At 38.4% G+C, this 21,766-nt stretch overlaps 1 pseudogene; it reads right to left on the reverse strand.

The window, feature by feature from the left end:
• Positions 1 to 3,390: 3,390 nt before the first annotated feature.
• LOC110292441 (small ribosomal subunit protein eS6 pseudogene) overlaps positions 3,391 to 21,766 on the reverse strand; it is a 62,614-nt pseudogene continuing 44,238 nt past the window's right edge.

Here is a 21,766-nt window from a genome sequence, read left to right on the forward strand (position 1 = left end):
AAGGAAAGGCCATCCAGAAACGGCCCCACCTAGGGATCCAGACAGACTATTATAAACCTTGGATCATTCAGTTCTAAAAGGGGTATCTTTATTGTTCCCCTCACTTTTCAGGAAACCTGATAGAAATGAAGCCAGAAAGAGTTGGAATGGAAGAGAACTGAGGACCCAGAAATAAACCCACACACCTATGGTCACTTGATCTTTGAGAAAGAAGACAAAATCATACAGTGGGGGAAAAAAAAGAAAGTATCCTCAACAAATAGTGCTGCTCTAACTGGCAATTTGCATGTAGAAGAATTCAAATTGATCCATATTTATCTCCTTGTACAAAGGTCAAGTTCAAGTGGATCAAGGATCTCTAAATAAAAGTAGATATACAGAATCTATTAGAATATAAAGTGGGATACAGCCATAAACACATTGGCACAGATTAAAAAAAAAAATCAGAGCTCAGGCTCTGAAATTAACAATTGACAAATGGCACCTCATGAAACTGAAAAGCTTCTGTAAGGCAAGGGATATTGTCAATAGGCAAAATGCAACCTACATATTTAGAAAAGATCTTTACCAACTGTATATCAGCTAGAGGGCTCATATCTAAAATATTTAAAGAACTCAAGAAATTAGACTACAAAATTCCAAATTACCCAATTAAAAAATGGAGTACAGAGCTAAACAGAGAATTCTCAACAGAGAAATCTCAAATGGCTGAGAAGCTTTTAAAGAAAAGCTCAGCATCCATAATCATCAGGGAAATTCAAATCAAAATGACCCTGAAATTCCACCTTACACCAGTCATAGTGGTTAAGATCAAAACATTTGAAAACAGATATTGGTGAGGATTTAGAGAAAAAGGAACACTTCTCATTGCTAATGGGACTGCAAGTTGGTACAACCTCTTTGGAAATCAATCTCATGGTTCCTCAGAAAATTGTTCATTTTTCTACCTGAAAACCTAGCTATACCACTCCTGGTGAATACTCAAAAGATGCTCTACTGTATCACAGGGGCATGTGCTCCACTATGTTCATAGCAGCCTTATTCAAAGTATCCAGAGACAGGAAACAACCCAGATGTCCCCCAATGGAAGAATGGGTACAGAAAATAGATTATATCTACAGAATGGAACACTCACTTTTTAGCTATTAAAAATGAAGACTTCATGAATTTTGCAGGCAAATTGATGGAACTAAAAAATATCGTTCTGAGTGAGGTAATACAAACCCAAAAGGACATAAAAAGGTTGTATTCACTAATAAGTGGATATTAGTCCAAAGGCTCAGAATACTCATGGTACAACTCATAGACCATATGAAGCTAACAAGAAAGAAGGCCAAAGTGTGGATTCTTTAATCCCACTTAGAATCAGGAAGAAAGTAATCTCTGGAGACAAAGGGAGGGAGGGGTCTGGGTGGGTGAGGGAAGGGGAAGTGAAAAAGGAGGAGCAGGATCTGGTATGGGAGACGACAAAAGAGAAGTCCAGAGGGCCAGGAGTATGAATAGAAATATTTAGCAATGGGGTTTGGGAATGTCCCAAATATCAGGGATGGGAGAGGCTCCTAGAACCCAACAGGAATGAAATTAGATGAAATGCCCAATAGTGGGGAGATAGAATCTGGTGAGACCACCTCCAGTGGATAGACATGGCCTTCAGTTGAGAGACGGGACCATCCACTCATCTCAATTTTTTTAACCTAGAATTGTTCCTGTCTACAGGAAATGCAGGGAAAAAATAATGGATGTAAGACTGAAGGAAAGGCCATCCAGAGAATTCTCCACTTAGGGATCCATGCCATTCACAGGCCATCCATGGACTACACCACCTTGGGATTCATCCCACCCACAGACACCAAACCCTGACATTACTGCTGGTGCCAAAATGTGGTTGCAGACAGTAGCCTGGTCTGCCTGTTCTCTGAGAGGCTCTGCCAGCATCAAAGACAGATTCAGACACTTACAGGCAGCTATTGGACTGAGCCCTGGGACCCCAATGCAAGAGTTAGGGGAGCGACTGAAGGAGCTGAAGGGGATTGCAACCTTGTAGGAAGAACACCAGTATCAACAAACCAGACCTCTCAAAGCTCCTAGAGACTAAACCACCAACCAAAGAGTATATATGTGCCAGTTCATATCTCCAACTCCCTATGTAGCAGGGGACGTCCTTATTTGGCAATAGTGGGATGGGAGGTACATGGTCCTCTGAAGTCTTGATGCCCCAGGGAAGGGGGATGCTACAGGAGTGAGACAGAATGGGTAGGTAGGTGGGAGAGCGTCCTCTTAGAGGCAAAGGAGAAGGTGATAGGGTGGGGGTTCATGGAAAGGAGACAACATTTGAAACATAAATAAATAAAATAATTTAAAAATACAGAATAAGTTTTTATTTCGATCCCAGGTGTAAGATATGGGGTTGCTTTAGATTGTCCACAGCAGCTGACTATGATTTTGTATTTCAGGGCCATGATTTTTCCAGATCAAGATAGTTTTTACAAGTGTATAATAATTAGAATTATGTGGATTCTGGAAAGGATATGTAAATGCTAGAGCCCCTAGAGAGGCACAGCTGCTGCTGCTGCTGCTGCTGCTGTTTGTGGTGGTTGTTAGTTGCTGTCGTTGTGACTTGTTTTGGTGTGTTAAGTGGTTATGTGTAAAGAAATGAGAAGTTGGATATCCTGGCTATGAAGATCAAACTTGCATCAAGGAACTTGGTGTCCCTAATCAGGAAGAAGTAGCCTGATGTTAATCGATACCCCCATTCCTCTTGAGCCTTCTTTCCCTTCTACCTAGTGTTAGAAGGTTGGAAGGGTGGAATAAGAGTGGAGAAGGGTAGAGGTAAAAGAAACTCACAAAGAAGCCAAAAATTCAATTACATTAGTGAGTCCACTGCTGGGTGAAATTGATCATTACTTTTCCCTCCCAGAATTGTGCCTAAACTGCCAGGAGCTAGCCCCAGAAGTGAACAGCTCCAGAGAGGAGGTAAGGATGAGGCAAGGCTAACTTTTGAGTGAGACAAGAGAACAGGGATGGATGCTTTGCAACACTGATTAGCAATCAAAAATTTCTTTATACATATTTCAAAAATATTCATGATTTCAAGAAATACAGATCATATTGTTTTGTCATGGGCATACTAGGAACATATGCCCAGAGTTACTGGTTAGGTACAGAGAGCTTAGATTTTTATTATCATCAACCCATTATCCCTATTCCTAAAATTCTACAAATCATTTCAGCTTAAGTAAGCTTAATATAATATAATAGCATATATTATAATAGGCTGGTAGCATTTTGTAGTTTCAGGATGTCTAGATAGAAAATAGATAAAATCTGAGTCAGTCCAGGTGAATCACCCTGATTTCTTTTCGAGATTATTTATTTGTTACTCTTAAAGACTTATTTTTGACTGAACTCAGAGTTAGAAGTAGAAGCTTTCACCCTCAGTCAGGACACCCAATGTCTCATGGCAATCTGGTTCTGACATTTTTCTTTGGCTTCCCTCATTCTCATGGCCAAACAGTTAGCATACTCTGCAGCTTCCTCCTGGTTTTTCTTACTATGTTGTTTCCTCAGAGCATTATGTCCACATTTGTGTTTCAGGGCATGTGGAGTAACAAGATGCTGAATATTGGGTGCTTTGGATCTGGGCTTCTTATCTTCTTTGTTTAATGGCATTCTGACAACATAATGGCCAAGATCATCTTCTTCAGAGAGAATTAAAACCTTTCAGATTTTACTAACTCTTTTAGGTCCCAACAGGCAAGGCACAGTAATAACTTTCAGTCCAGGAATATCCTGCTCTCCTTTTTTTTCCCACAATAACCAAGTTTAGAACACTCAGACTGGCACTCACAATGTATCCGTAAACAGAGTTGCACTTTCTCTCTCCAGTTCTCCTTGGAATATAACAAGAATGCACCTTACTCACCAGCAGGCACATGCTGCCATGGGTCAAAACGCCTTGCTTCATGGAAAAACCTTGTATGTTATTCCCACCACTGATCTGGACCACATAACTCTTCCACTCCTCACCCAGAGCATCAGTAGCTACTTCTACGGCCATGGACTTCTCATAGAATATATGGTGATGTATGGTACTTGCATTCATAGTCTACTTCAGTGAGTTTCTGACAGCCAGTAGCAATGAAAGAGATATTTAACTCCACAGTAAATCACCCCGATTTAAGCAGTATACTATTAACTTTTAATGGTCAATCATATTACTCAGAAACTAGCTTAGGCCTGAGAACTTTCTTGGGCTAAGGAGCCATTGTAAATGTTATTCAATGTAATATTTATATTTATAATCTTATGAAAATGTGTTTAAGAAAAGAATTAATTTTGTTCCTAAGGGAAATAATGTTATAACAATCTGATGTAAACCAATCTTTTCAAGAATGACAAATTCTAATACCTTATTATATTAATATAAAGATACATGTAATTATATTATTATAATCATTCTAGCTTTTGTTGCTGAGTTCTTATTAAGTGCTTAATAGGTATAACATTGTATCTTGTACTCTATAATTCTAAGAAATTCTAAATACACTATAAAAGGAACTCTGTGCTCTGATCTGCTGTCATTTCTCCTATTCTGCTGAATTTTATCAGCCTTCTCCTAGTTCATACTATTCTAATTATTTTGTTTCATGAATTTGTTTAGGGGCAGATAGTAATCTCCAAGGCACAGAGAAGACTTCCATGCAGGGTCAACTGAAATTACTTCCTTGAAAGCAGGAGTAGTACTTTCAGGACTTTCTCAGGGGAATACAGAAACAATTTTCTCAGAAAAGCCATGGGTTAATCATTATACTAACAGCCTCCCACCCCAAGAGTGTAACACACAGACACAAACTGGAAGTAAAGGGAATGATTGCATCATGTGACTCAGCTTTGCCACTACTTCATTAAACAGCTATGCTGGCTTCATGACTTTCATTTCCCTAGGAAATGGCTGTGTCATACAGCACCTTCCAGCACTGTGAAAGCTAACTGGTGAGAATGAAGCTTTCGGGTGGATGTCAGGTTGATTTCTTCATGTTTTGTGACTTATGTGTGACTTACCTTCAACAATTTGTCTTACCATTATGTTTTAGAAGGTAACGAAGAATGTTGGCAACAGCCTATGATGTTTGTGGGAGGGTTCTGTGGAAAGTCATTGGTCAACAACTCAAAAGGAGATGACTCATTCCCACCTCTATTTTTTGTTGTTGTTGTTGTTAGCTTATGGTATATCTGATGGCATGGTTGGAATATCACACCACTCCTCATTGTAGGGTAACACCTTAAAACTCATTTTATATGTGTTTATACATTTCTCAAAGGCTGGATAACATAACATTCTGTAAATGTACTTTATTTAAATTATCTGCTATCTTAGATACTTTTCTATTGCTCTGAAAAAAATCCCACCATATCCAAGGCAACATATTTAATAAAAAAGATAAAATGTTTATTGGACTTAAGAGTTCCAGAGTGTTAAAGTCTATAAAGACCAAATATTGTGACAGGAACAGCTGATAGTTCACATTTTAATTAGTAAGTAGAAAACACACTGAAAGTGGGACTCAAGTCTCTGGAGGGTTAGGGGCATCTTCTCTCACTGAAGCCAGACTAGGCAATCCTCTGCTGTATAAATGGTGGGGGTCTCATACAAGCTATTATATGCTGCCTGGTTGGTGGTCCAGTGTCTGAGAGATCTTGGGCGTCCAGTTTAATTGAGGCTGCTAGTCTGCCTATAGTGTTGCCCTCCTCTAGCCTTACCCTAATTCAGCCACAGGGATTCCAGACTTCAGTCCATTGGTTGGGTGTAAGTATCTGCATCTGTCTCAGTCAGCTGCTTCTTGAGCCTATCCTTGCTTTGTGTCCTAATATGTAGCTGATCTTGGAGAAAGTGTCATATGCTATAAAGCAGTGTAGTCTTCAGTGTTTGAGTGGAATGATCTGTAAATGTCTGTTAGATCCATTTGATTTATGGTGTTATTTAGCTACAGAGTCCTTCTATTTAGTTTATTTCAGGTTGACCTATCTATTAGTGAGTTTGGAGTATTTAAGTCACCTGACCTGTCAGGAATCTATGTGTTTAGAACTGAATATGTGTTTTGGTTTGGTTTTTATGAAATTGTGTGTTCATGTGTTTCTTCCATAAATGTTTATAATTGAAACATTCTAAAGCCAGGAGATATTGAGATGTATTACTTCAATAAGTGGCAATGTAGATGCATTTAGACATTAGAAAATGTCAATTTCTCATTAATTATGAAATATACTTTACCCACCATGGCTTATGGACAATTATGTTTGTGTGTCATATTACAAAATCTAGATAATAAAAAATAATATTAAAGTGATAGAGCAAAACATAGATTGACAAGGAAAATTACACTTTCTTTGACGTATAATCACATATGTTATTATAAATATAATTTTACATAAATTTATGAATGTTATGTGCACATTGTATGAGTTATCTTTGAATACCTGAGCGAATATTTTGAAGGGGAAAAACATTTATTTTGCCTCATGAGTTCAGCAATTTTAGCTTACCATGGTGAGGAAGTCCTAGAAAAGATGAGCTGCTCATCTTACATTAGTCAAGAGCAAGGGAAGCAATATGGGAAGGGATAGAGCAAGTTATAGCCCCAAGGACATGGCCCAGTGACCTATCACTTCCAACTAAGCTACCTCCAATCTTTTACGGCTCCTAATAATAAATCATAAATCCAATGAAGAATTGATCCACTGACTAGGTCAGAGCCTTTATGATCTGTTTCTTTCTCCTAAGCCCATCAGGTGATAATCAAGCCCCATGTGCATGAATCTGTGAGAGGTGTTTCAGATTTAAGTGGTAGTGAAAATGTAAAACCTTCATGAGAGAAGGGCTATCATCAAGCTGACATATTAGAACTGCTTCCAAAAGCCTTTAGATTCTCACAAGTCTTTTCCTAGGAAATATCATCTAATATACCTAAGGAATATTTTGCCTTCCTCATTTGTTCTGTGAATTACAACACCTGCCTTAGTGTGAGGGACTGTGATCTGGACTAGAAATAATGTTTACATGTGTTATTTTTACCATAAAATATTTATGGAAAGCAGAAGCTATGGTTCCCGTGTGTTGATATAACCTACACATCTGTTCTTTTATCTGTGGTGACCATAAATAAACAAACAGGTGTGGATGCCAAAAAAAAAAAAAAAAAAAAAAAAAAAAGCCTCCTCATTTCATAGCTATATCCTTGGGCAACTGCTAAGCTGAAGTGACAGTGAAATAAGAATGCTCTGCCTGCTACATTAATTCTCTTACTCCTTCCTTCCATCCTCAGAAAACATAATCCAGTTCTCTCTCTTTGTCCACTAGGAATGTGCTCTAGAGTATTCCTCCTCCACTATTGCACAGCATAGATGCATGCTGGTATAGTATTTGCATATAACTGGCACATCTCCTTACAACTTTTAAATATCTATAGATTAATTATTCACCTAATGCTCAGTTATGTATTGGATAGGAGATGTTAACAAAAGACAAAACAGACTGCTCATGTTCAGTGCAGGGCAGTAGTTTAGTAAAAAGTATTATTCACCACAGCATTCTATAGATCTGAAAGCTTTGGAGGTTTAAGAATTTTATGCCAAAACCTGTCTGAATTTGATTTCTAGAGCCATCATACTCTTAATCAAAGCATTGATGCTAGATAAAGGTTTCAATAATGGGCTTGGCTTTCAAACTCTGGAGCCAAACCCTGAGTTACAGGAAATTAAGCAGGATAAGGTTGAAGAAAGATTCTGATGAGAAAGGGATGCCTGGGTGACTGTGGTGCATGGATGAAGCCCCTAGGAAATTGACAAAATGCAGAATTTGAATTATATCTGAGGATGGCAACTAAAAATATAATTTTAAAAGAGTGAAATAGGTAGACTATTTCTAGGTGAGTATTAAGGCAAGGTCTAAAAAGAGAAGAAACAGTGTATTTTCTCAAAAGCTTTACTGGCTCATTCTCACGAGTTGGAAAACAGACAAGTCCTCCGTCTCTGCTGGCTTTGCCCTTAATAAATCTCATGAGATACACTTCTTTTTAACCAGCCTGAATGAGTTTAAACCATAATATTGTTAGAGAATGTTTTTAAGTGCTGCTTCAGTATTCTAAATTTATTCATTGTATAGGTTGAAGAAAATAGTGATTATTGAATTGAAAGCTAAGATATTTTGCCTTTTCTTCAAAGAAAGTTCTACAGCCATGTTGTTTGTTTAAAGACTATCCTAGGGTTAGTGAAAGGAAGGTTTGTTTATAAGTAGTGATATATAATGTGTGGAGAAAGTCAACAGTAGTAATAGGTTATAATTAGAGATAAATTGGAAAACGATCAAGGTCTGAATCAAGCTCCAAGTTGTAATATAATGAGAAGGGAGCACAGTGGTCCTCCAGTTTTTAGTAAATTCTTAAGTAGAAAGGATAGGAAATGAGAAACAAAGGCCCTGTCTTCATTGAATGTGGGCGACATCTGCCCCTCAGCAAGCTTTAGAGGGATGTTCTGACTAAGGTGGTTCTTTCAGTCCTCTTTGGCCAGTGAGAGAGTCAAACACAAGGTGTGATATTTCCTCTGATACTCAGCAGAGGAAATGTATCAGACTTGGCAAAACCCCACTAAATCTTTTTGCAGACTTTAAGTATGCTGGACCCTCAGAAGTAAAGCTGTTTGTATCCACACCCAGGTACATAAGAAACTGACTCCTCGTATCTTTAAAAACTTGGTTACTGCCCTCTGTGAGAATCTAATTTTTTATAATCTTTTACTGGTATAATCAAGAAATATGTCTGAGAAGTTTAAGAACTCAAGACAGGAAAATCCATCCATTAAAATATCAAAAGCTTCCTGAATTATAACAGAGACTCCTGGGGCATGTAGCTGATAGCTTCCTTCCTTGAAGCATGTAAACAGTAATTTAGGGGGAGGGACAATGACTTGTGGTTACTGAGCAGTAAGGAGCATGTTCCCTGCTCCAAGGTAAAGGCTTGTGTTTTTCATTAATGTATGCAAACCAGTGTCACTTAAAACCAATTCTACTATAGCTGTGGTGTTGTGAACCCCACAGGTGAGCAAGAATCCACAATTTCCCAGGAGCTTTAATAATCACTCTTGGCATTAAAAATGTATAGCATATGGGTAAAGAATGATTTAGTTAAGAAATTGTATTATAATAAAAATCAATATTATTGCAAGAAGACCTACCTTTATCTTAACATATTATGAATCCCTTATAATACTAACAAGTAGTTCATGTTACTAGCATTCCATTAATACCTCATACTAAAAGATGCAACAATGTATAGGCTAATAATATGATCCTCAAAATGAATACATTTTTTGGGCTGGAGAGATGGCTCAGTGGTTAAGAGCACTGACTGCTCTTCCAGAGATCCTGAGTTCAATTCCCAGTAACCACATGGTGGCTCACAGCCATCTGTAATGGGATCTGATGCCCTGTTCTGGTGTGTCTGAAGATGAATACATTTTTTTAATCCCAAATTGATTTTAACTTCAAGGAGATGGAAAAGCTTATAAAAATTAAACACATCTGCATAGCTCTAGTAACTTTAAAATATACAAGTGATAATTTCTCATGGGGAAAATGTGCTACTAATAAAAAAACACAAAAGTATGTGAAGTAGGGTGTGTAAAATTAAATTATTGGAGGAACAAACTACCTATGCTTCATTGAATAGGACATATTTGCCCTGAAACAATAATTGAGTTATTCTTCCCTGTTTATAATATATTAGCTATGTATCTGGAGTGAGGAGAATCATTGAATATTTTAGGAAAATTTCTTTTGAAAATAGTTACTTTAGATCGTGGGGTTGAAATTACAAGAAATAATTTGACATTAACTTCATCTGACATGGGCTTCTTAGAAAAATGCCCAGCTACCAAAAATACTCTTCCCTTAGAATAAAAGCTAAATAAGGTGAGGTTTTTCTGTAATGTTTAGTCAGCACCAAGTTAGGAAAGCTATAAATTGGCAATGAGATCATATCCCAGTGGACATATGGAGTAATAGAATTGCAAAAATGTGTAACCTGTACTGTGTCAAGGTGATCCATACACCTGAAAATCTCATTGATGCAAATCAAATGTGCATGTGGAAAGCCAAACAAAAAAGACTGTATACTTTACAGTTACTGAGAAAAAATATTTGCTTTCTGTGCATATCTTAGTGCTAAACAGATATTGGAACTCATTAAAACGTATCCTTGTCTCCTGAGTCACATTATCAGCTTCAATCTGGAATCATACTCAAACCAGAAAGTATTTCTAACACATTAAGAAGCACATTATTTAGTCATTTATAGCTTTTTACCTTAAAAGTTTTCTTAATGATATGCTAGGAGTAGTTTTCTAAAAATAAGTATGTTAGAGTTGAAGAGATGCTGATACACATCATTAATCACACAACTCGTGTCAGAGGCAGACAGGACTTTATGAATTCCAGGCCAGTCTACTTAGTGACACACTATCTCAAACATAAAATAAATAAAATACCCAGAAGGCTAGCCCCCGAGTACTGGTCAGCTTTGAATGGTCAGAATCTGTGCATTCCAAGTTCAAACATGTTTTATGACTTCACTGCTGTGAAACTGTGTTGAAGACCGAGTAAGTAGGCCCTTACTCTCCCAATGACATCATCTGTGTCTACCTAACATGTTTGTCTCCTTTGAATCCCCATGAAAGTTTTAAACTTTATTGTTTAAATATGCTTTAGTTTTTTATAAGTTTTAATTTCATTGCATTCTTTCCCACTTTACATGAAACACCCCACCAACTGGAGAATTTTATCCAAAGTTTTACAAATTCAGGTTACTCTCCTTGCACTGCATTTCCCATCTTCTCTCCATCATAGTATCTGCTTGATTATCACATTCTCTTCAAGTGTCACCTTTGAATAATGGACTCATTACGCTGTGGTTCCTGTAAGTAAAAGCTGGGTGCACATTTTTATTGCATGCAGCTGCTCAGAGTTTCTTCAAAGCACCTTATACCACTTTACATTATCACTCTCCCAAGATCAGGGGGAGTCTCTGGCAAGAGAGAAAAAAATCAGGTCTAGAAAAATATGCTACATACATGAATAAACTTATCTGTGCACTTCCAAAAAAATCATCTAGATGGACTTGAAGGGAGTGGTTAAGATATTTGATTCCAGATCCCAATTTCCAATTAAGAATTAAAATTTTTCATATCTATACCTATACTATATAGATTTTCATATCATATCTATAGCATAGTAGAGAGATTACAACATGATTTTCTAATCAATTTTTTTAAATAATAGGTTCCTGTTTTCTCAGGCTTAAACTTTAAAAATTTTAATGAAAATTTTGTAATCCTTAGATTGGGTTCAATAGTCAGTTGATATTGCAGAATTTTCAAAACGTATTCAGCATAAAGCCAGTAAAAGTAAAGTGTTTATGTGATCATTTAGTTAATATGTGTTTAGTGTGTTTGTGTGAGAAAGAGAGACAGATACAGAGAGAGAGAGAGAGAGAGAGAGAGAATCTTGCAAATGTTTACTTTAGGGATAGAACTTAGGGGCTTCAGGCATATTAGGCAATCATATCAACAGAGCAGTGTCCCGAGATTAATTTCTAAACGTGGATAAAGATCCTCATTTCAAATGCTAGATTCGGCTACCTCTGCTTGATCAGGTCCTTGTTCCATAAGTCTTGAGTATATTCCAACAAAATATTGTCTAATACTTAATTTTGAGGCTATATCAAACTTTTCCTGTTAGAGGCATTCTGTGGAGATATATCAGTGTCCTCTTTTCTCATAAAAGCATTGACTTTTCTCAGTGATGTCTCCTTTTTGTTTTTAATATAGCAAGTAATTCAATTGCCTTTATAGAGTTTCCCTGGACAAATATCTCAAGAGGGTCTTTGGTCTCCTCATCTACTGATTCTCACCATACCGCAAAATGAGATTTACCAACAACTCATCAGATAGCCAATAACAGCCGTACTTTCATTGCCTGTGCCTTAAATAGATTTTTTTTTCAGTTATGCTAAACTCACCCTTGGGAAGGTAGATGTTTTTCATTATGATGTCTATTTGAGAAATGTGTAGCTCTGTCTGAGACATTCAATTCAGACTACTGGTACTCTAAGGAATGGAGTTTCCCAACTAAAAACTAGAGATCATTGCTCTAAACTTTCTGTCTTATGGAACAATTTTAGAGTTGGTAATAGTAGACTTTTTTTCTATCAAAAAAGTTATTTCTTTTCTAATCTAACCCTTATTACTGGCCTTGGTGATATAAGGAGGGAGCTGGTATTTGACATTAGCTTCTATGTTCTGGCCTCTCTGTTAGTTTACAGCAATAGCAATATCTTGTTCTGTCTAACAGATTCTACAAGGAAGGTGTTATTTTCTTCACTTTGCAAAGAAAAGTCATTTACTGAAGACCACATTTCTGTTAAATGTCACAACTCAGGCTCCATCAGGCAGTCCTAAAGCTCATGCTTCCTCTAACAGAAAATTCCTCCTTCCGTATAGTACTATGCACAAATACCTCCTTCAATATGGTACTATGTATAAAAAGTAAAATATTCAGAAATAATTGACATATCATTTTTATGAGATATTTTTTGCATTTACATTTCAAATGCTATCCCAAAAGTCCCCTATTCCCTCCCCCCACCCTTCTCCCCTTCCCACTCACTCCCACTTCTTGGTCCTGGCATTACCCTATACTGGGCATATAAAGTTTGCTAGAACAAGGGGCCTCTCTTCCCAATGATGACTGACTAAGCCATCTTCTGCTACATATGCAGCTAGAGACACAAGCTCTGGGGGTACTAGTTAGTTCATATTGTTGTTCCACCTATAGGGTTGCAGACCCCTTTAGCTCTTGGGTTCTTTCTCTAACTCCTATATTGGGGGCCCTGTGTTCCATCCTATACATGACTGTGAGCATCCACTTTGGTATTTTCCAGACCCTGGCAAAGCCTCACAGGGGACAGCTATATCAGGGTCCCTTCAGCAAAATATTGCTGGCAGTGTTCTTCTGTATTTCTTCAAGTGAGTTATTAATTTCCTTCTTACAATCTTCTACCACCATTATGAGATATGATTTTAAATCCACATCTTGCTTTTCAGGTGTGTTGGGGTATCCAGGACTTGTTGTGCTGGGCATACTGAGTTCTGATGATGCCCAGTGTTCTTGGTTTCTGTTAGTAAGATTCTTATGTTTGCCTTTTGCCATCTGGAAATCTTTGGTGTTAATGTTCAAGCTGTCTCTGGTTGGAGCTTGATCCTCTTGTCATTCTGTTAGCCTCTGTCAGCACTCCTGGGAGTCCAACTCTCACCTGAGTTCCAGTGGTCAGAGCACTCTCTGCAGGCAAGCTCTCCTTGCAGGCAGGTGTCCAGCAGTCTGGAGTTCTAATCAACCTCCTGAGTTCTGGGGTCAGAACCCTCCCTGTAGGTCAACTCTCCTCTGGCAAGGAAGGTTTGCGTCTCAGCTCTACCTCCTGGCTGAGGATGAAGGCCCGATGGGACCCTGACCAAGAAGTTCTGTTGCTTCTATCGCCAATGTGCTCTCAGGTCATCAGGAGGTCCTGGGTGTGCTAGCGGTCCTGTGGAGTGGAGAGGCCTCTGGTGGCCTAGATGCTCTCGGCTGGGTTCATGAAGAAGATGGCGGGGCTGGTCCCCACCTGAATGGATCCCAGCCTCTGGTCCGGTGGGGTTCCCTTGTTCCTGTTCTTACTGGCACAAGACATTAAGGTCTGTATCTCCAATTGTTCACTCTGCAGAGTCCTAAATGCAGGATTTTGGTATTGTTATTTCTGTTGCCCATTACTGGATTGTCTAATTTGGTAATATTTGTCTTTCTTCTACTTCCTGAAGGCAATTTAAGAGATATATCAGGTGCTGTCTGACTGCTGATTGTTTGTAATAAAGATCTGACAGCCAGGAAGCTGGGGCAGGGAGTACAAAGGCAGACCTTCCAGACAGAGAGGAGAGTGAGACAAGGGAGGCAAGCTGAATGAGAAGCTTGAAGCTGACACTGAAGGGAACAGACATGGCCATAGCATAGTAGGGAGATAAGGAACTAGCCACGTGACAAGTCACAGTCTAAGATAATCCAGTTAAATTTAAAAGCTAGCAGGGAGAATGCCCTAGCCAAAGTCCTAAGCTGTAAACTATATTAGAAGTCTCCATGTCATTATTGAAACTTCTGGCAGTTCTGAGAATGTCCCAAAATACAGAACAGGCTTTTATAAAATATCATTCTATCTGCTTTTTTTCAGCACAGTGGAGAGACTTCAGGATGTTGTGGATGTCAGGACCCTCTGTCAGTATTCCTAGACCCATAAGCACTTCTTTTAAAATATTTTTTAAATCAAAGTAGGATTGCACTACTTTCCCCATTCCCTTTCCTGCCCCCAAACCCTCCCAGATACCTTTGCTTCACCTCCCCTGTGCCCCTAACTATCAAATTCATAGACTTTTTTTTTACTATGACTGTTACATAATAAACATATACATTCTTGTGTTTACACAGATATGAATATCCAATTTTCTGATTTTTTTTATATTTATCTGTATATACTTTCATGGCTGACAACCTTGTGTGGATAGGCAATGAGACATCCCTGGGAAAATTTCTTTCTCTAGGAGTGGGATACTGTGAAGTTTTCTCCTTTTCACATTAATGTGTCTATTAATATCACTACTAGCCCAGTCTTATTTGCATAAACATTTCCAGAAAAGGCTGTTTAATAGCAAAGGTCCAAGTATTCTGGCTCTTAAAGGTCTTTGTATTCCTGGAGAACCATTGATTTCTCTCTAACCTTGACTAACTTTAGTTAGGCTTTTAATTAACTACACATACCCCCCCCTTTTTTATTCTTCTTACTGCATTGACTGTAATAAACTTACAGAAGTTAAAATTTTCTCTTCTTCTAGAAATCTATGTAAATGCTGCTATTATATCCCAAGTATAAGTTTAAGGATCAGGGAGACATACCTTTGAAATGTAATCATGAAGACTACCTTCTGCCTCAGTACCTGTGGAAATATGAACCTATATTTTGTGGACAGCAATTAACAGGCAAAGGAAATCAATACAGCTATAATATAGCTTTTTAAGTGATAATACATATAAATGGCTGTTCATGAATTTGTGTGTGTGTGTGTGTGTGTGTGTGTGTATGTATGTGTGTGTGTGTGAGAGAGAGAGAGAGAGTAGATTGGGAGACTAGAAATGGTATCTTGAGAGCGAAGAATAGATATTTTTCAAGTTGTCTTCTTTTTTTAATTAAATTATTTTATGTATTTACATTTCAAAAGTTGCCCCCCTTCCTGTCCCTTCTCCCTAAGTTTTCACCATCTCCCCATCCTGCTTCTGGGAGAAAGCACTCCCCACTTGCTACTCCCACCTCACACCCACCAGCATCCTTCTTCCATGGGGTATCAAGTTTCCACAGGATTAAGTACATTCTCTACCACTGAGGTCATACAAGGCAGTCCCCTGCTACACAAGTGCCCAGGGCCATAAAGTAACCCATGTATGCTCCTTGGTTTTGGCTTAGTCTCTAGGAGCTCTGAAAGGTCCTGGTTAGTTAACACTGTTGTTCTTCCTATCGGGTTGCAATCCCCTTCTTCTCCTTCATCCTTCCCCTAACTCTTCTGACCTCAATCCAATTGTTGACTCGAATTATCTGCATTTGTCAAAGTGAGTTGCTTGTAGAGCCTCACAGAGGACAGCCATGCCGCGCTCCTGTTTGCCCTCACAATATAGCCTCAATAATAAATGTCAGGGTTTGGTGTGAATATCTGGGATGGATCCCTAGTTGAGCCAGTCACTTTCAGTCTCTGCTTCATTTTATCCCTGCATTTCCTTTAGACAGGGAAATTCTGGGTTAAAAAAATTGAAGATGAGTGAGTGGTTCAAAATAGGGGACTTGTTTATCCTCTGGGCATCTCTCCTGACCCATACCTGATTCTGCCCCTCATTTCCCCCCTCCTGTTTTCTACTTCCATTTGTCTTCCATTTTTATTTTGTTCTGCTTATAAGTGGGCTTTAGGTATCCACACTTGGACCTTCCTTCTTAACCTTCAAAAAGTCTCTGAGTTGTATCATGGATATTCTGAACTTTTTGGCCAATATCTACTTATCAATGAGTACATAGCATGCATGTCATTTTTTTTAAATTTTTAATATTTTTATTACATATTTTCCTCAATTACATTTCCAATGCTATCCCAAAAGTCCCCCATAGCGCCCCCCACTTCCCTACCCACCCATTCCCATTCTTTTGGCCCTGGCATTCCCCTATATTGGGGCATATAAAGTTTGCAAGTCCAATGGGCCTCTCTTTCCATTGATGGCCGACTAGGCCATCTTTCGATACATATGCAGCTAGAGACCAGAGCTCCGGGGTTCTGGTTAGTACATCATGTTGTTCCAACAATAGGGTTGCAGATCCCTTTAGCTCCTTGGTTACTTTCTCTAGCTTCTCCATTGGGAGCCCTGTGATACATCCAATAGCTGACTGTGAACATCCACTCCTGTGTTTGCTAGGCCCCAGCATCGTCTCACAAGAGACAGCTATATTTGGGTCCTTTCAGCAAAATCTTGCTAGTGTATGCAATGGTGTCAGCGTTTAGAAGTTGATTATGGGATGGATCCCTGGATACAGCAGTCTCTAAATGGTCCATCCTTTCATCACAGCTACGAACTTTGTCTCTGTAACTCCTTCCCTGGGTGTTTTGTTCCCAATTCTAAGAAGGGGCACAGTGTCCACACTTTGGTCTTCATTCTTCTTGAGTTTCATGCATTTAGCAAATTGTATCTTATATCTTGGGTATCCTAAGTTTTGGGCTAATATCCACTTATCAGTGAATACATATTGTGTGAGTTCCTTTGTGATTGTGTTACTTCACTCAAGATGATGCCCTCCAGGTCCATCCATTTGGCTAGGAATTTCATAAATTCATTCTTTTTAATAGCTGAGTAGTACTCCATTGTGTAAATGTACCATAATTTCGGTATCCATTCCTCTGTTGAGGGACATCTGGGTTCTTTCCAGCTTCTGGCTATTATAAATAGGGCTGCTATGAACATAGTGGAGCATGTGTCCTTTTTACCGGTTGGGACATCTTCTGGATATATGCCCAGGAGAGGTATTGCTGGATCCTCCGGTAGTACTATGTCCAATTTTCTGAGGAACCGCCAGAATGATTTCCAGAGTGGTTGTACAAGCTTGCAATCCCACCAACAATGGAGGAGTGTTCCTCTTTCTCCACATCCTCGCCAGCATCTGCTGTCACCTGAATTTTTGATCTTAGCCATTCTGACTGGTGTGAGGTGGAATCTCAGGGTTGTTTTGATTTGCATTTCCCTGATGATTAAGGATGTTGAACATTTTTTCAGGTGCTTCTCTGCCATTCGGTATTCCTCAGGTGAGAATTCTTTGTTCAGTTCTGAGCCCCATTTTTTAATGGGGTTATTTGACTTTCTGGAGTCCACCTTCTTGAGTTCTTTATATATATTGGATATTAGTCCCTTATCTGATTTAGGATAGGTGAAGATCCTTTCCCAATCTGTTGGTGGTTTTTTTGTCTTATTGATGGTGTCTTTAGCCTTGCAGAAGCTTTGCAGTTTCATGAGGTCCCACTTGTCAATTCTCGATCTTACACCACAAGCCATTACTGTTCTATTCAGGAATTTTTCCCCTGTGCCCATATCTTCAAGGCTTTTCCCCACTTTCTCCTCTATAAGTTTTAGTGTCTCTGGTTTTATGTGAAGTTCCTTGATCCACTTAGACTTGACCTTAGTACAAGGAGATAGGAATGGATCAATTTGCATTCTTCTACATGTTAACAACCAGTTGTGCCAGCACCATTTGTTGAAAATGCTGTCTTTCTTCCACTGGATGTTTTTAGCTCCTTTGTCGAAGATCAAGTGACCGTAGGTGTGTGGGTTCATTTCTGGGTCTTCCATTCTATTCCATTGGTCTATTTGTCTGTAACTATACCAGTACCATGCAGTTTTTATCACAATTGCTCTGTAGTAGAGCTTTAGGTCTGGCATGGTGATTCCACCAGAGGTTCTTTTATCCTTGAGAAGAGTTTTTGCTATCCTAGGTTTTTTTGTTATTCCAGATGAATTTGCAGATTGCACTTTCTAATTCGTTGAAGAATTGAGTTGGAATTTTGATGGGGATTGCATTGAATCTGTAGATTGCTTTTGGCAAGATACCCATTTTTACAATGTTGATCCTGCCAATCCATGAGCATGGGAGATCTTTCCATCTTCTGAGATCTTCTATAATTTCTTTCTTCAGAGACTTGAAGTTTTTATTATACAGATCTTTCACTTCCTTAGTTAGAGTCACGCCAAGATATTTTATATTATTTGTGACTATTGAGAAGGGTGTTGTTTCCCTAATTTCTTTCTCAGCCTGTTTATTCTTTGTGTAGAGAAAGGCCATTGATTTGTTTGAGTTAATTTTATATCCACCTACTTCACCGAAGCTGTTTATCAGGCTTAGGAGTTCTCTGGTGGAATTTTTAGGGTCACTTATATATACTATCATATCATCTGCAAAAAGTGATATTTTGACTTCATCTTTTCCAATTTGTATCCCTTTGATCTCCTTTTGTTGTCGAATTGCTCTGGCTAGGACTTCAAGTACAATGTTGAATAGGTATGGAGAAAGTGGACAGCCTTTTCTAGACCCTGATTTTAGAGGGATTGCTTCAAGCTTCTCACCATTTACTTAGATGTTGGCTACTGGTTTGCTGTAGATTGCTTTTATCATGATTAGGTATGGGCCTTGAATTCCTGATCTTTCCAAGACTTTTATCATGATTGGGTGTTGGATCTTGTCAAATGCTTTTTCCACATCTAACGAGATGACCATGTGGTTTTTGTCTTTGAGTTTGTTTATAAACTGGATTACGTTGATGGATTTCCATATATTGAACCATCCCTGCATCACTGGGATGAAACCTACTTGGTCAGGATGGATGATTGTTTTGATGTGTTCTTGGATTCGGTTAGCAAGAACTTTATTGAGGATTTTTGCATCAATATTCATAAGGGATATTGGTCTGAAGTTTTCTATCTTTGTTGGGTCTTTTTGTGGTTTAGGTATCAGAGTAATTGTGGCTTCATAGAATGAGTTGGGTAGAGTGCCTTCTGTTTCTATTTTGTGGAATAGTTTGTGAAGAACTGGGATTAGATCTTCTTTGAAGGTCTGATAGAACTCTGCACTAAACCCATCTGGTCCTGGGCTTTTTTTAGTTGGGAGACTATTAATGACTGCTTCTATTTCTTTGGGGGATATAGGGCTGTTTAGATCATTAACCTGATCTTGATTCAACTTTGGTACCTGGTATCTGTCTAGGAACTTCTCCATTTCATCCAGGTTCTCCAGTTTTGTTGAGTATAGCCTTTGGTAGAAGGATCTGATGGTGTTTTGGATGTCTTCAGGATCTGTTGTTATGTCTCCTTTTTAATTTCTGATTTTGTTAATTAGGATGCTTTCCCTGTGCCCACTAGTGAGTCTGGCTATGGGTTTATCTAACTTGTTGATTTTCTCAAATAACCAGCTCCTTGATTGGTTGATTCTTTGAATAGTTCTTCTTGTTTCCACTTGGTTGATTTCGCCCCTGAGTTTGATTATTTCCTGCCATCTACTCCTCTTGGGTGAATATGCTTCCTTTTGTTCTAGTGCTTTTAGGTGTGTTGTCAAGCAGCTAATGTGTGCTCTCTCTAGTTTCCTTTTGGAGGCACTCAGAGCTATGAGTTTTCCTCTTAGAAATGCTTTCATTGCGTCCCATAAGTTTGGGTATGTTGTGGCTTCCTTTTCATTGAATTCTAAAAAGTCCTTAATTTCTTTCTTTATTCCTACCTTGACCAAGGTATCATTGAGAAGAGTGTTGTTCAGTTTCCACGTGAAGGTTGGCTTTCTATTATTTATTTTGTTATTGAAGATCAGCCTTAGTCCATGGTGATCTGATAGGATGCATTGGACAATATCAATATTTTTGTATCTGTTGAGGCCTGTTTTGTGACCAATTATGTGGTCAATTTTGGAGAAGGTACCATGAGGTGCTGAGAAGAAGGTATATCCTTTTGTTTTAGGATAGAATGTTCTGTAGATATCTGCCAGATCCATTTGATTCATAATTTCTCTTAGTTTCTCTGTGTCCCTGTTTAGTTTCTGTTTCCATGATCTGTCCATTGGTGAAAGTAGTGTGTTGAAGTCTCCCACTATTATTGTATGAGGTGCAATGTGTGCTTTGAGATTTACTAAAGTTTCTTTAATGAATGTGGCTGCCTTTGTATTTGGAGCATAGATATTCAGGATTGATAGTTCCTCTTGGAGGATTTTACATTTGATGAGTATGAAGTGTCCCTCCCTGTCTTTTTTAATGACTTTGGGTTGGAAGTCAATCTTATCAGATATTAGAATGGCTACTCCAGCTTGTTTCTTCATACCATTTGCTTGGAAAATTGTTTTCCAGCCTTTCATTCTGAGGTAGTGTCTATCTTTTTCTCTGAGATGTGTTTCCTGTAAGCAGCAAAATGTTGGGTCTTGTTTGTGTAGCCAGTTTGTTAGTCTATGTCTTTTTATCGGGGAGTTGAGTCCATTGATATTAAGAGATATTAAGGAAAAGTAATTGTTGTTTCCTGTTATTTTTGTTGTTAAAGTTGGCATTCTGTTCTTGTGGCTGTCTTCTTTTAGGTTTGTTGAGGGATTACCTTCTTGTTGTTTCTAGGGTGTGGTTCCTGTCCTTGTATTGGTTTTTTTCTGTTATTATCCTTTGAAGGGCTGGATTCTTGGAGAGATAATGTGTGAATTTGGTTTTGTCGTGGAATACTTTGGTTTCTCCATCTATGTTAATTGAGAGTTTGGCTGGGTATAGTAGCCTGGGCTGGAGTTTGTGTTCTTTTAGTGTCTGTATAACATCCGTCCAGGATCTTCTGGCTTTCATAGTCTCTGGTGAGAAATCTGGTGTAATTCTGATAGGCTTGCCTTTATATGTTACTTGGCCTTTTTCTCTTACTGCTTTTAGTATTCTGTCTTTATTTAGAGCATTTGTTGTTCTGATTATTATGTGTCGGGAGGTATTTCTTTTCTGGTCCAGTCTATTTGGAGTTCTGTAGGCTTCTTGTATGTTCATGGGCATCTCTTTCTTTAGATTTGGGAAGTTTTCTTCTATAATTTTGTTGAAGATGTTTGCTAGTCCTTTGAGTTGAAAATCTTCATTCTCATCCACTCCTATTATCCGTAGGTTTGGTCTTCTCATTGTGTCCTGTATTTCTTGGATGTTTTGAGTTAGGATCTTTTTGCATTTTACATTTTCCTTGATTGTTGTGCCGATATTCTCTATGGAATCTTCTGCACCTGAGATTCTCTCTTCCATCTCTTGTATTCTGTTGCTGATGCTCGTATCTATGGTTCCAGATTTCTTTCCTAGGGTTTCTATCTCCAGTGTTGCCTCATTTTGGGTTTTCTTTATTGTGTCTACTTACCTTTTTAGGTTTAGTATGGTTTTGTTCATTTCCATCATCTGTTTGGATGTGTTTTCCTGTTTTTCATTAAGGACTTCTACCTGTTTGATTATGTTATCCTGTTTTTCTTTAAGGATTTGTAACTCTTTAGCAGTGTTCTCCTGCAATTCTTTAAGGGATTTTTGTGCTTCCTGTTTACCAGTGTTCCTTTGTATTTCTTTAAGTGTGTTATTAAAGTCCTTC

This window comes from Mus caroli, unplaced genomic scaffold, assembly GCF_978045245.1.
Source record: "Mus caroli unplaced genomic scaffold, Mus_caroli_1 scaffold_6, whole genome shotgun sequence".
Classification (NCBI taxonomy): Eukaryota; Metazoa; Chordata; class Mammalia; order Rodentia; family Muridae; genus Mus; species Mus caroli.